Here is a 6,559-nt window from a genome sequence, read left to right on the forward strand (position 1 = left end):
ATGCTACAGTTGGGATACAAAGTGATTAAATTGTAATAAATAAAAATGAATCAATTAATTAAAAATAGCTGTCACATGATCTAGTAGAAAAACAGACACAGTATAAAGACGGTAAATATAGCAAAATTAATTCCAAGGAATTCTTATAAATCACTGATATGATTTATGAGTATATTTTTGAGATAATTAAGTATTTGATATCTGCTTTTCAAATATTATTTTTCCTTAATAATTTTGACTCGTAAAACTTCATTTAATGGTGCTTAACAGTATTTTTTTCACTAGCAGTAACTATCTCTCTTGATAGCTTAGAGTGCTGCAATCATTTTGGCTTAAAACCTCTCACACATGCTTGTCTCTTCCAACCAATCAGTTACACAGGTAATAGTATTCAATAGACTTCCATGCAATACATGGTATATTACCATCCAATACAGCAACATCAAATGCAGGAAAGATTCACACCAATTCAACTTTGCTTTATTGGTAGGGACTGCATACATTTAGAAAAGTTTTGTGTTTTCTAAGAGCTCAGGAGATGAAAGTATTCTTTGAAACTAATGATTTGCATCTCCTTACAACTCCCATCCTCATCAGTGAATGGACCTTTCAAGATGCATGACTGACAGGAACTGAAGAACTCAATTTAAACATTTTTGAATGGTGTTCCCTATAGATTGAGTGGCTGAGGCTTAACTGCAAAGAGTAATGAACAGACCCATCTGCTAGTTTCTTTGTTGTAGGGCCCAGCCTTTGCCTGGATGACCCACCACTAGATACATTGGAGGCTGTCATAACTGTTCATTTAATGCCTCCTAACTTACTACAAAGATTTGTAGATTTCATTATCTACCTAGCACTTCTATTTAATCAGGGTTTTCCAGAGAGGACACATTTAGCCAATAACATGTTTCTATGTACATACAAACAACTTTAGTAAGGTAATGCCTCTCACTCTCATGAAGCACAGTAAGTCCAAAATCTGCTAGCCCAACTGTCTGTCTGAAGGCCCAAGAGCATCTATGTTTCAGGTCAAGTCCACACATCCAGCTGGGAATGCCTCCTGAAGTTTATACCACCTCTCAAAATAGCATGACCAGTTTGGCTTCAAGCATTCAATGCAGGAGCTTGTGGGGGACATTTCAGTTTCAAACCTTAGGAGAGTCCTTCCCTCTAAATTACTGTTTAGAGTGGCAAGACTCAAATATATTTTATCCTATCATTTTCAGTTCCTGGAAATTGTCACAGAGTGGTAAGCAAGCTTTACAGTAGACTAATGTGACACATAAGTTCAGGCTGGGGAGGATAGACTCTGTAGTCTCCATGGTTAAATCATTTGGGTCCTATTTCAGATCCTTGCTCACATTTGTTATCTTGTTTCCACGTCTCTAACTCCCATTATCCTCATCTATCCCCCATTCTCTTTCTTGCTGGGCTGTTTCCTGCCTTGTACTAATTAATACTCATTGTAGAGAGCTCTCAGCCAGTCAATAATTGTGCAAATTTCAAGCCATAAATCCAGGCATTCTGCCTCCGCCACACAAAACCCATTATCTCTGTTTACATTGCTCTGTTGCTGCCTCTTATAGTTATTACAAAAAAAAAAAAAAAAAAACCAGCACAAGGGCTGGCTTCATATCGTTAGCAGAGCCCTGTACACAGGCTGCTGCTTGGATATCTTGCAGTCAGAGAAATGTTTTGAACATCTATGTATGGCTTAGAAGATGCTTCGAGTGTAAGGACTAGCTAGAAAATCCTCCCAGTAGGTAAAACAGTGTCCTCTTACTCCCCAAAGACTTTGCTCCAAAGGAGTTATTTTCCCTGGGTTGGAGAGAGAGGTGTTTGTTCCTCAATGTGAGTCTTAATCTCCTTGACCAAATATTAAAGACCAGATTCCTGGATGCATGTGATGGTTAGTGTTGTCAGCCTGACGGGATCTGGAATCACTGGGAGACAAGCCTCCAGGCACAGCTGTAAAGGATGATCTCGCCTTTGGACAAGCTCATGAGGGATTACATTATATCACTGAAGTAGGGAAATCCACAGTAAAAGTGGGTGTCACTATTCTCTGGGCCTTGGTCTTGGAATGCATAAAATGAAGAAATCTAGCTGAGCACAGGCATTCGTTGCTCTTTGCTTCTTGACTGTGGATGCCATGTGACCAGTGCCGCAAGCTCCTGCCACTGTGACTTCTTCACCATGGTGGACTGTGATCTTGAATAGAAACAAGCCCTTCCTTCCTTACTTACCTTGTTCTTGTCAGAGTTTTTTATCATAGCAATTGGAAGACATCCTACCTAAGCCAAATGAATCTCTACCTGAGGGAACACTTATTTATTTATAGATTTTGTCAAAAAGTACACACAATATAAAATTCATCACGTTCATTCACAATTCTACAAACTCAATGACTTTAGGTGCATTTACATCTTTCTGCCATTACCATGATCCCTAGCCAGAACGTCTCAGCATCCCAAATTGAGCTCCTATATGCATTAAACACTAAGTCCTCTTCCTCCAACACCGTAGCAACATCTATCCTCCTGTCTCTATTTCTAGACACTTCATATAATAGAATCTTAAATATTTACTATCTTGTGTCTGGATTATTTCACTTAGATTAACGTCTTTAGGGCCCATCCAAGAGGTAGCTGGTTTGAAAACAAATAGAGAGTCCGGGCTCACCTCAAACTCAACATTCTCTCACCTGTTCCTCTCAAATTCCAGAATTATCAACACTATGCCCAGCAAAATCCCCTTCCTTCTTAAGGCTGACTGATACCTCATTGTCTGTGCAAACCACGTTTTGCTTAGCTGCATATCTACATATGCATATCTACATATTCTTCTGAGTGTATTAGCCTACATTTATACAGCCATGACCTTAGAATATTTGTAAGGCATCTTACAAAATCTCTCACACTTGTAGTCTTTAACTTTAGTTTAGTTTAAAGGAGAATGAGTGTCAGGGTTATATCAACTGTCTTCTTTAGCTAGACTCTCTTATATTCATATTAAGGACCTAAGACTCTGACCTTACAAGCTCTGAAAATCCCCAAGGTGTCCTTTCCTTTCCCAAGTTATTTTTCAGCACAGTAGTTAGAGTACCCTTCCTAAAACGTGACTTTCCTCTTTTCAGCTCCATTCCACCTTCTTTGATAACTCCAAGGCATTGTCCATAACCTAAATGATGAGCCACAAGCTCCTCATCCTGACTTTCTGAGCCATTGACAACCAGCCTTCATTTATCCCCAGACCTTCTAGAAATGCTACATTTTCCCCAGGGCTTGTTTGTACCCTCAATGAAACCATTACCAGAGAACTTGTTAGAGGGGTAAATTATCCAGTTACAAACACATCTTTCAGAATCCTTGGCAGTAGAAGCAGGTGGGAGACCTAGTGCCCTGTGCTGTAATAAGCCCACTATGTGATTCAGAGCTTGCAAATGACCACAACTGAAGCCCAGTTATTAGCAATAGCCCTCTTAGGTCATATCACATGTTGCCAGCTGAATTTATCCTTATGTAACCCCATTTGTCTACTCTTAGCCCTCTCTTTGAACCCATCCTTGGTAACCTCCAAGCATCACGCCAGCCACTACCTTCTTCCAGTCCTTTTCCCCAGCACCTTCTCAGCAACCCTTCACTCAGCACGTGACTCAGGTGGGCTCTCTGCTGTGATCATCCTGTACAGCTCGAATCCTCTGTGTTGACATAGAAGGCAATAGTGATTATTTTTTATTTGTTTTATTTATTTGGGTAAATCTGATTAACTGCTACTATGTTCAAAGGGCAGTTGAGGGACTAAACAGAATATATCACCGTCCCCTCCAACCTGCTCTAACTCCCTGCCGCTAGTCTGCTCCTAAGGTGCCAGTGAGAATTAGGACATGCTCCAGGCAGAACACCAAGCACGATGTACCAGCTTTGAACCAAAGGATAGGTGGTAATGTTTCGAATCGTGACAGTCATGAGAACCAGACAAACAGTTATTTCAGGACATAAATGAGACGGGGAGATAGCAATAGATGAAGATTGGAGTGGAGAAGCTGGATTTCTTCTATACCCACTGCAGACCCAGGATAAAAAAAAAATCTGGGTGCCAGCTTATGACACACGATCTAAAGGATGCACTGCATCCTTGCAATTACTCAAAAAGAAATCAAGAGGGAGCTTTGTGTCAGAAAGCCGGAAGAACTGCCAGGTTCAATTAAGTCTTCTACAAAGCCTATGAGAAGGAACCGCAGGCAGGCTAGATTTAATTCTCCTCCCAGATGCGGAAACAGCTCCTTATTTCAGAGGGAATGCTGTGTTGTGTTATAATGGGAGAATTCTTCTTTGTGTTCAAATGCTGCCTCATTCACTAGAAAACAGGGAGGGAAATGTTTTCCTCTTTGTAACTTGATGAAAGGCTTTCATTAGAAATTCTGTTATATAATTAATAAAATGATGAATGACTTCTGCCACTGCAGTGTTTGTGAAAGCAATTATTTTTAATACATTTTGATGCAGCTGATAGTCAAATGTACTCCATACGCAATAATGAGAGTACTGGTTATGATGAATTTCTAAGAGGAGATACTATGAATGAATTGATGAATTAGAGGATTTTTTTTTAATTTTGCCTTTAGGATATAAAAGAAAAAAATCCTCCCCCCAATAGCCACTCCCTCATTGCTTTGTCTCTGAAAATGTATATATCTTTTTGAGCTGTGTGCTTGGAATAAGCATAAATAGTGTTACGGTAAATTCACAAGCTGCATACAGAAATAGGAAAAACATGTTGCTTTTAAAAGTTTATCATTTTTAGCAATATAAGTTAAGTGAAAAAAAAACCAATCATATTTAACATTTTTTTATTATGAAAAGAAGCCAAATTCATTAAATGAAACTCAAAGCTACTCGGGGTGGGGAGCAGGCAATGTCTTGCCTCGGCAACTATTCTACCTAAATCCTCTTCCAGAGGTCCATGATGAGAGAAACCTTTCAGTATTTGTAGATTCCACCAAGGCAGCCAATCTTGAAGCTTCCAGGAAACCTAGAACAGAGTCTCATGTATTCATATTACTTCTTGGTTTCCACTCGTTTAGGTATAACTGTTTCCATGTCATGCTGTCTGGTTAAAGCCTGTTAATCCTGCTGGGCAAGAATAAGACAATTACCACAATTTTTGAGCCAAATCTGAAGCAAGCGGTATTAAATACTGGCTAGGACAATGGATACTGTCAGGTCCATAACCAGGATCCCCAGAGAACAGTTACAGATTACATTAGTTGTGGACTTGTCAAAGGGAAACCCACGAGACTACGGGCACTATTCTCACCCTTGTCCAATCGGGAGCAAGTGCACAACCTGATGTACTTTCCTGCCTACACGTGACCAAGCACAACCGGTGCAGTTCAGTCAACCAACCTTGCTTACAAAAGTGAAAACACGCGGCTTGCTACCTTACATGAACAACAGCCCCTACCATTCCAGAAAATTATCTCTTCTTGGGCAGGTGGGACTTACAGGTTAGAGAGGCATTTTTAATACAATTTTTATTTATTACAATTTATTCACTTTGTATCCCAGGTGTTACCCCACTCTTATCCCCTCCCAATTCCACCCTTTCTCCCTCATCTCCTCCCATGCCCTCCTCCCTCCTCCAGTCCTCCTCCCCTTCCATCTGACCCTAGTCTATCAGATCTCATCAGAACTGTCTTTCATAGTCTTCCTCGGTGGTCTGGTCAGGCTGCTCCCCCCTCAGGGGGAGGTGATCAAAATGCCAGCCACTGAGTTCATTTCAGAGATAGCCCCTGTCCCCCTTACTAGGAAACCCATTTAGAGACTGAGCTGCCATAGGCTACATCTATGCAGGGGTTCTAGGTTAACTCCATGCATGGTCCTTGGTTGGACTATCAGTCTCAGAAAAGACCCCTAGGCCAAGATTTTTTGATTCCGTTGTTCTCCTTGTGGAGCTCCTGTCCCTTCCAGATCTTTCTATCTCCCGCTTCTTTCATAAAATTCCCTGCACTCTGCCCTAAGTTTGGCTATGAGACTCAGCATCCACTTTAATATCCTGCTGGGTAGAGTCTTTCAGAAACCTTCTATGTAGGCATTTTTGTTTTATAGATTTCATAAGCACAATAATTTAAACTTAAAACATTTTTAGCCATCACAAGCCAAGCTTGGAATAGTTAATAGTTGTACCCATGTTATTTATTGTGAGTGACAGGACAGGGTTAACACTCAGCTTCTATCCTCTTTAGAGAGGAAAACTCATATGGCTACGTAGGGATAGCAAACTGTCATCCCACCCCCTAGAAAGCTCAACACTTTTTAGAGAAAAAAAAAAAGCCTAAAAATACATTCACAAAAAAACCCACATAATAGTAACAGAATATGAAACTCAAAAAAAAAGAAGAAGAAGAAGAAGAAGAAGAAGAAGAAGAAGAAGAAGAAAAAGGGGGACCTTGTACTCCAACCTTAAAATCCTTCATAGTAGAGAGAGAAGATAGAGCTGTTGGCAATGTAAAAAATAATAAGTGACTCTTAGAGGCGCTGAACAGGCAAGAAAC

The sequence above is a fragment of the Meriones unguiculatus genome, chromosome 8 (assembly GCF_030254825.1).
Source record: "Meriones unguiculatus strain TT.TT164.6M chromosome 8, Bangor_MerUng_6.1, whole genome shotgun sequence".
Classification (NCBI taxonomy): domain Eukaryota; kingdom Metazoa; phylum Chordata; class Mammalia; order Rodentia; family Muridae; genus Meriones; species Meriones unguiculatus.